Raw genomic sequence first — 10,482 nt, 5'->3', positions numbered from 1 at the left:
TGCAATAATATTTATTTAGTTAGAGTGATTCAGTTAATTATTACCGTAAAATCCAGTTAATTATTACTGTACAAATTATTGTAAATCAGTTTTTTTTTTAGTCTGTAAGATGTTCTGGAAAAAATGGATTTCACTTTTAAAAGAGCCGGCACTCTGAATGTCAGTAGCTTTTACCGTAATTGGATCCGGAATTTTACAGGGTATCCGTATCCGCCTATCCGAGAGAAAAAGAATAAAAAGTTACCACTACCATTTATTAGTTCTTAGTTTTAAAAAGTACTGAAACTAAAATAGATGGCGAGATCTTTTTGTATGACAAAAAAGAAATTTTTTCTCAAGGTCGTCATTTAATCCCTACTCAAACACAATCAATATCTACGGTCAACAATCAGCAAAGGAAAAAAAAGAGAAATATAAAGGATCATTTTTGTAACTTTTGTACGGCTGGTCGGATTTTTCATTCTTGAAAATACTTTGGCGATATTTCAAATCAATCTCTTAAATGTGTTACAGAGAATGACCGAAATCAAGAGAATGTCGACTTTCACCGATGAATGTCAACAATCACATGGTTGCTTTGGTCAATGTCCAAAGTATTTTTTATATCCGATTTAATATTAATCTATTCGTTGATATCATTATATTTATTCGATATTTTAATATCGGCTGAGGATAGTCAAGGAGAAACATCAGTGTTCGGAATACCGATTAAATTCATACTGGGCAGTGGCATTTGACCTTAAACATTAATGTAGGGTATACCGGGCAAATGTATACCAAACGTGATCATCGCGTTCTATGTGATCATACGTGACCATAAGCAACAACATTCACAGGCGGAAGTCAACAACTACCCATTTCTGTCATTCACAGCAACAAATGCATAAGAATTAACTGTAACTGTGGCGGAATATACTTATTTTGGCAAAAAACGCACTTTTTCTAAAAAAGGAACATTTTTTTCGTCAAATTCGGACTTATCACTCTCGAAATAGGGTGGAGAAATAGGTTATGATTTTTTAATATAATTCATCTAATATAGGGGGAGATTTCCGTATCGTAATCTATGGCAGAATAATCGACAAGTCTTGGCAATTTCCGGTCTGTGATCCACGTGATACTAAAAAAAACATCGGAACATTTTGAGAAAGGGACCAATTCGAAATGTATAACTCGTAGCCACCCCGGTCAAACGCGTACATGTTTTTTTATAAAAGAAAGAAATTGTAAGTTTGGGCACTTGTTTGGCACCTTGGCGATTGTAATAGGCGAGACACGTCGCGATGCGGAAATATCTCCGAATATTGTGTTGAATTTAGATGAATTGAATAATTTTCATTAATTAATTTATTAATGATGAAATAAATTTTGATATGAAAATGTTTAATAAATTCAGAGTATTCAGATTGTTTTAAAACCTGTATCTAGATTCTTCTGCCTCATGACCATTAAAAAAAGTGCTTCAAAACTATTTTAAGAAATAAATTATAGAATAATATTAAGAAGGTACCCCATTTTGAGATCACATCACCAAATTACAGTACTTCAAATTATACGTCATACGAGTTGACTAATAAAAGATTTAATCCTTTCATTAATTATTTAAACTCTTGAAATTAAGATATTTTTAAGATTTTTGCAGATAGAAAACTGGTATGTAGTCATCTTTTTTTTTTTTTTAATTTGATATTTTCCTTTTACTATGAACCATGTATTTTTACTTAAAAATATGCTTTTAAACGTCTTCATTTGTAATATAGCCGCAGATTCGTAACAACGATTTTTTCCTGCAATCGTGTTACTGTTTTTAAATTCTTAAGGTTTCCACTTGATTAGATAAAATTGTTAAAGGGAGAAGCAATTGAAATGTTAAGTTTTACTGAAAACATTGCTTCTAGTTTCATCTCTTGAGGAAGTTTGATATTAATCTTGAAATTTGGACCTGGACAGAATAAAAGATCTGCCTTCCTAAACAAAACCCAATTTCTTTTCAATTACCGGTTATTTTTTGAACAACTCGTAGTGTAGTTAGATTATTCAACCATGCAGTTAATTATAAAAGTAAAAGGTACTTAACGTGTTATCCCGTTGGCAAAGTTATTTTCTCATAAAAGCATGCATTCAAAATATTTAAATTTGAACAAGTTTCAAATTTATTGTCATATAAGCGATGTTTTATTTATTGGTTTTCAGTTTCAAGTTGAGAAACATATCATCACCATAAAAGCTTATTTTTTTTCGATTCGATGATGTAATAATTTTAAAAATCTTCTTTGGCAGGTACATCCTAAACTGAAAACAAAAAGTGGGGAAGCATGCTTCAACACGCACCAAAACAAAAATGGGTGAACTACAAGTCTTGTGATACGTGATAATTCAATATTAGTGCCAAAGCGATTCTTTGGCGACCGTTTTCAAACGTTTCAGAGAGTAAGAAGCGTCGGCGAGATAAATACGATGAGTATAAGAAAAAATTAAATGAAGGAAAAACTAATCTTTATTTTAAAAACTACTTTATTTCAAAGATGTATTTCTTTTCATCAGCACCAGTCTCTATAATCTTCTTTTACTCACAATACATATAATTGTACAAGCACATACATCTCCACAAAAAAAAAAACAAAAAAAATAAAACACTCTAATTTGGATGTAGTAAAAACGGCGAAAATATATATATAATTCATTATATTTTTCGATCACAATGAAAATTCAAAATATCCCAATCTCCAATCATATAAATTTTGCTTAGTAAAAGGCAGGGCATTTTTTTGTTCAGGAAAATAATTTGTTTACGTGATTAACCATGTGTACATTTGTTGAGGTACATTTGTGACTCACCTTAAGATTGTCTCTATGAAATTCTGTTTCATATCAATATATTTTGGATATGAATTCAAAAATATATTCCAATTCTTATGTATATTTATTTACATTTTCTGCTTTATAGTAAGATATGTTAACTATGTTGTATGTTGATTCAATAAATGATTCCTTGCGAATAAACGCAGTCCGTTCGAAATGCTAATTTAGAAAAGTTCACTGTTTTTTTTTCTAACTATCCTGACATTTTCGGGCTTATTACAGTAATCCCATATACAGGTATAGGACAAAATAATAGGAACACCTTTGAAAGAATGGAGTCGTTCTGGACCGTCCAATAAGCGGCGGGCACGTGTCGCAAGAATGTGCCACCTAGTGGTGATGAAAGGCAAGGTATCTGTCTAGCATTTGGCAGTGTGAGATTTGCATGAGAAAAATCTGTTTCTAGCAAAACGAGATTATGTCCGACCTCCCTGACCTTAAAAAAGGCATGATAATCGAAGCTCGCCTGGCTGGAGCGTCCGTGTCCAGAACAGTGAACCTTGTAGGTGTTTCAAGGACCACTGTATCAAGGAGTCGGCATACACAAAGTTGGGTAAGGTGTCTTCGGCGAGGCACAACAGCGGCAGGAAGTCGAAGTTGTCAGACCGTGATAAACGGGTGTTGAAGAGAATAGTCGTTCGAAAACGCAAGACTGCATTGCCGGTGATAATATCCGTGATGAATACCCACCTTCAGAACCCTGTATCCATGAAAACTATTCAGCGGTAGTTGCATGTTGCTAACATTCATGGCAGAGTAGCTATTCCAAAAACCGTTAAATTCAGCGCGGAATGCTTTGAAGAAACTACAGTGGTGCCAAGACCACCTACAATGGAAAAAAACTGCAATAGGAACAAGTCATCTGGTCTGATGAATCCTCTATTACACTATTCCAGACTACCGGACGTGTGTTCGTGTGGCGAACGCCGGCAGAAGCATTTCATGTTGACTGCCTGGTTCCAACCGTGAAACATGGAGGTGGTTCTGTGATGGTGTGGGGCGCTATATCTGCCCGGGGATTGGGGCCTCTCGTTGTCTTGAGGGGGATGGTCAAAGGGGGCCATCACCGAAGCATTCTTGCAGATCATCTTCACCCTATGCTTCATACTCTCTTTCCTGGAGAGCGTCCTGTGTTCCAAGATGACAACGCCCCTGTTCACACATCTCATTGTGTTCAAACATGGTTAAATGAGCATAATGATGAAGTGGACCATCTAACGTGGTGTCCTCAGTCCCCTGATCTCAATATCATAGAGCCTTTGTGGGGTTTATTGGAAGAAAAAGTCCGTGCTCGGTTTCCTCCTCCACGCACACTCTCTGAACTCGAGACAGCCCTGCAAGAGGAATGGCTGCAAATTCCAATGAACTTTGTTCAAGACCTTTATTTGTCAATCCCACGTCGAATGCAAACTGTCATTCAGGCCAAAGGTGGCCCAACTCCTTATTAATAAAATATTTTCAGTTTTTCACAGGTGTTCCTATTATTTTGTCCTATACCTGTATCCTTAGGCCATCGGTTCTCTATTACTTTATGCTATGAAGCCCTAACTGATCCTGAATCTATTAGCCGAACGAAAAAAGACCTAATAGCTACTTTGTGTTGAAGAAACCTTTTCGGAAAGACCATTAAAACCTCTCCCAGTGACCGGGCAAACATCTGCACCAAATGCGAAAAAGGTCAAATAAGAAAACACAAAAAAATATCTAAACAAAACAATTAAGTAGATTAAAATGTATTCAAAGTATTTGTGAGAGGCTCTTACTTAGAGAGCTTTTTCTGTACATACAACATCATGTGGAAGTCTGAGTGCACCAAAGACGATGCTATCAATGATTTACTTATTGAGTAGAAATGATTTTATTGAAATTACATACATTTGCTGACTTGTGTGCTCAATATAGGCTTATAAGTCATTGTCAAGTAGAAAGTACAGATAGAACAATTCAGAGAAAGACATCACAAAGAATACATCCAGGGTTACGGCGGGATTCGAACCCGCTACCTCCACGCTTAACAGAGCGTTTGGACCGGCGATACCGCTCGGCCAGGGAGGCCCCTTATTTATTTAGTTCTGTTTATTTTATTTACATACATTTTCAGGCATGGGGACTCAATTTAGGCTTATAAACCTTTGTCAAATAGGACAGATAGCACTATACATAGAAGGATAGCGTGAAGACACATCCAGGGTAACAGCTTGATTCCGCTTGATCAGCGTGGCTCCACGGCACATTTAATAACTCAAAGAAAATTATTATCATCATCATTGAAATTTATTTGGGTGCCTGAAATCGTTTACGGCTCTTTTCCTACAGGAAAACATTTAAAAGAAGTAAAATTAAATAACAAACTTTCAACAGGCAACATGTATTATTTATTGATACAACATACTTTTGAAAGCTTGTGTGTTCAATTAAGGCTCATACACTTTGGTCAAGTAGAAGTGTAGATAGCACAATACAGAGAAAGACAACACGAAGATACATCCAGTGTAACAGTAGAATTCGAACCCGCTACCTCGACGCTTCGTACAGCATTTGGCGGACAATAACGCTCAGCTAAGCAGGCTTCAGACTTGTGTGCTCAAAATAGGCTTATAAGCCTTCGTCAAGTAGAAAAGGACAGATAGCACAATAGGAGAGACAGCACCCACATCCAGGGTAACAGCTTGATTCCGCTTGATCAGCGTGGCTCCACAGCACATTTAATAGCTCAAAGAAAATTATTATCATCATCATTGAAATTTATTTGGGTGCCTGAAACCGTTTACGGCTCTTTTCCTACAGGAAAACATTTAAAATCAGTAAAATTAAATAACAAACTTTCAACAGGCAACATGNAACATAACATTTTGAGAAAGGGACCAACCCGAAATGTATAATTCGTAGCCAACCCCGGGCAAACGTCTACATCTCTTGCTTTTTCTTATATATAAAAAAAAATTAAGTTTGGGCACCTATTTTTGCACCTTGGCGATTATCAGGCAAGACATATCACGATACGGAAATATCTCCTAATATAGTGTTGGGTTTAGTTGAATTGAAAGTTTCGTTAATTAATTTATGAATGATGAAATAAATTTTTAACTGTAAGATATAAAAAATTTTATATATTCAGAATATTAAGCTTGTTTTAAAACCTATATCTAGATTTTCATGCCTTATGACCCTTAAAAAAAGTGTTTAAAAACTATTTCAAAAAATAAACTATAGAATAGTATTAAGATGACACCCCATTTTGAGATCACATGGCCAAATTGCAATACTTCATATTATACGTCATACGAGTTAACTTATGAAAGATTTAATCCATTCATTAATCATTTATACCCGTGAAATGCCCCTTATTTTTAAGAATTTTGCAGATAGAAAATTAGTATGTAGTCATCTTTTTCTCTTAATTTGATATTTTCCCCTTACTTTGAATAATGTATTTTAACTTAAAAGTATACTTCTAAACGTCTTCATTTGTAATCTTGCAACAGATTCATTAAAACGATTTTTTCCTGCAATAGTGTTACTGGTTTTAAATTTTAAAGGTTTCTATTCTATGAACCTAGATTAGGTAAAATTGTTAAAAGGTGAAGCAATTGAAATGTTGAGTTTTATTGAAATCATTGCTTGTAGCGTCATCTCTTGATGAAATTTGATATTAATCTTGAAATTTGGGGCGAATAAAAGAGCTGCTTTCATAAGCAAAGCACAACTTTTTTTTTTAAATTAAAGAGGTTATTTTTCGAAAAACTCGTAGTGTAGATAGATTATTCATGTTCACCATGTAGTTAATTATAAAGGTAAAGGGTACTTAACGTGTTATCCCGTTGACAAAGCTTTATGCGAACAGCCAAATTTATTTTCTCAAAAAAGAAAAATACAGCAGAACTTTTCGCATTCAAAAGCTAAGAAATATTTATATTTGAACAACTTTCACATTTATTTTCATTGAGGCGTTGTTTTATTTATTAGTTTTCAGTTTCAAGTTGAGAAACATATCATCTCCACAAAAGCGTATTTTTTTCGATGCGGATATGTAATAATTTTGAAAATCTTCCTTGGCAGGTAGATCTTAATTTTTAAAAAAAATGGGGAAACATGCTTCAACACGCGTCTTCACCAAATCAAATATGGGTGGACTGCAGGCAGGTCTTGTAAAATGTGATAATTAAATATTAGTGCCAAAGCGATGCTTTGGCGACCGTTTTGAAACGTTTCAGAGAGTAAGAAAACTTCGACGAGATAAATACTTATTTTAAATTACATCTTTACTTTAAAAACTACTTTATTTCAAAGATGTATTTCTTTTCATCAGCACCAGTCTCTATAATCTTCTTTTACTCACAATATATATAATTGTACAAGCACATACATCTCCACAACAAAAAAAAAACATAAAACACACAGGTGTGGATGTAGTAAAAACGACGAAAATATATATACGAAATATAATAAGTATATAAATATATAATAAATATAAAATAAAATATAATAAATATATATACTCGTATAATCTATATATATATTTCTCTTACACGGCGATAAAAAAAAGCCTCATTACAACTCACCGAATGGCAACGCTAGAAAATCAGCCAATGAATGCAGCTAAAAATGTCACATGCCAAATTTAGTTTAGGTGGCTCAACTTATAGCGCTTCTATCTAAAAACGGAAACTGAAATAACCAGAGTGTAAAATAGTATGTGCTTATGCGCATCGTATTTTATTTATTATATATCAGTTTATAGATGGTAGCGAGAAGAGTTTTTTGGTTGCTATGGTGACTAATTAGAATGTAAATTTTTTTTTTTGAGTGAGTATGAGATTTGTTTTTTGGAACTGCGATGCTGTAATTTTATTGTTTAGTTAATAAATCTTCCTTTTATATTAAACGTGATAGTAGTTTCCTTAATTATTTGATTCGAAGTCCTTGGAGTTTTATTTGAGGTCAGTTTATTTTGTATTTTTTGACAAGAGAGAGCATTCTCACCAAACGAGATTTCTTCCGAAATTCAATGTTTTGTTTATGCAGGGTTTTTCCATTGCAATTTCTCTTATTTAAATTTTTAATAGACTTAATTATAGCCAAAATTTTAACCTTTTTAAAGAGATATCAGTTTTAGAAATTTTATCTTAAGATTTTATACTATAGCACATTTCTAATAGGTTTAACGAATTACATGTCATTTATTTGAATTCAAATTTATTTTAATGACTTAGTATTTACTAAAAAGATGTAATTTTTCTTTAAAAAAAAGTTTTTATATGGATTTGAATGATTGTTTTGAATTCTTAGAATTTTGTGCATTTGCAATTTACCTACGTTAGTAGCGAGCGAAGCGAGCTTGGTTTGCGAAGCAAACCTTATAAGATTGCGTAGCAATTTTTGGGGGTTGGCGAGTGTTAGCGAGCAGGGGGCACAGCCCACTAGTTCGTTATATTTTCAATCACAATGAAAATTCACAATATCCCAATCGCCAATCATATAAATTTTACTTAGTAAAAGGCGTGCAGGGCATTTTTTTGTTCAGGAAAATAAAATGTTTATGTGATTAACCATGTGCATATAAACATCAAATATTTGTTGAGGTACATTTGTGACTCACCTTAAGAATAAGAAATTCTGTTTCACAATGTATGATAACCGTTTGAACAAACTTGGCAACTATGCTGGAAAAAAAAAGAGAAATGTATGTACAAGCTGAAAATAAATTTGCTTCTTGAAAAATTTTTCCCGTTTGGGTTCTGCGCCCTTATTTAAAAAAACAACCCTCTAACTGGTATTGGTCATTTTATTTTGAATTGCAAGTTTTGATTCGAAATACCAATAGAATTTTTTTATTAGTATACATTTTTTCCTAATTTGTCCATTATGTTGTTATTAGCAAAAATAAATATAATTTTTAAGTTTTGTCATTTCCAAACCAAAATATTAAAAAAAAATATGAATTACTTGTTAGAAAAGTATAATTCCTTGCTTTTGAAAGATATTACTGGTTAAAAAAAAGTTCAAACTCTCGGAACCCCTATGATCCTTCTATGAAACCTTAGGGTTCTACAGAATATATTTTCGAGACCCTGCTTCAGACTGATTAGAAAATATATTTATTGTTCAATTAGCCTAATTTATTCTAGACAGTTTTATTTGCTGATCAGATCACTGATCTTATTAAATAAAACAAATTTTTTTCTTGTTCAACTAATTTTTTGAATAAATATACTTTTTTCCCTACGGATTTGGATTTCTGCCCACCTCCAAAGCATAGCGGGGGGGGGGGGTAGCCGCAATCTGCGAAATATGTTCCCTATAGTTTGGTCAGGAGAGCGCTCCATAGTTTTGACACTTTAATATTAATCTTACTTTTTGCGTATTCGCCATATCTCGAGAACTATTTAACTGGATTGGTCAACAAACTATAATAATGGTCAAACAAATTTTGAATTGTAAGGCATAAAAATTTCTGCATTTTTGTAAAGAATATAATTTTAAATGGCAAAATATAAAATTTGAGCAAAATCGGTCGAAAAGTACTTGAGAAATTGAATTTGAAGAAAGTCAGATATTTAAAATTCTATTTTTCCAGAACTATTCGACCGATTTCGCTCAAATTTTGTATTCTGCCATGTAAAATTATATTCTTCAAAGTAATTCAAAAATTGCATACCTTACAATTTAAAATTTTTTCAACCATTATTAAAAAAAAATATTAACAAAAGTAATAAATATCTACTACATGGCTTTACCTTTGGATGAACGAATTTTATAATTGTGCTCAAAACTTTTTGAATTCACTTAAAAAGTTTTCCAGATGCAGAGAAATACGCAAAAAGTCAAAATAACATTAAAGGTTCAAAACTTTGAAGCGCTCTCCTGACCAAACTATTGTGACCATATTTCCCTGATTAAGTTTACCCCCTTTATTTTGGGGGTCAGAAACCCGAATCGGACGAAAAAAAGGTATATTTATTCAGAGAATGTATGTTTTTGTATCTAACATCCTAAATTAAAACATCGTCGACATTTACTAATTAGCATATTTGAGGTCACACCCTCCAGCCAATAAGAAAGAGTCCTAGAACGTGAAGATCCGATCGTGAAGATTAAAAGTTTTTCAAGGTGGTCCGTTTTTTATTGTGTGCATTGTACTTGTCATTTTGCACATGTCTTGTTTCAAACCTGTTAGTTAGCAATACATGCAAAATTTCAAAATATCTAAATGAAGGATCTATTTATATATATATTCCCAATGGCGGACACTTTGGATCTTGACCCATTGGCCTCAGGAATGCCAGAACTGCTACTCTCTTCTCGTTACCCAGTGGACACTTGTGGCGAAGCCACGGCGGTGGGGCAGCGTCGCTTACGTCACAGACCCGTTTATAGGGCGGATCACATTCACACAATCACACACACAAAGGAGAAAGGACATAGAACACAGAGAGAGAGAAAGAAACATCCATGATCTGAGCGGGATTCGATCCCGCAACCATCGGCTGCGCAGACAGGCACGCTAACCACTCGGCCACCTGGTCGGTATATACAAACATATATATATATATATATATATTTATATGCATATATATATGTATGTGTGTATATATATGTGTGTGTGTATATATATATACG

The sequence above is a fragment of the Parasteatoda tepidariorum genome, chromosome 5 (assembly GCF_043381705.1).
Source record: "Parasteatoda tepidariorum isolate YZ-2023 chromosome 5, CAS_Ptep_4.0, whole genome shotgun sequence".
NCBI lineage: Eukaryota > Metazoa > Arthropoda > Arachnida > Araneae > Theridiidae > Parasteatoda > Parasteatoda tepidariorum.
Note: the sequence above shows the minus strand (reverse complement) of the source record.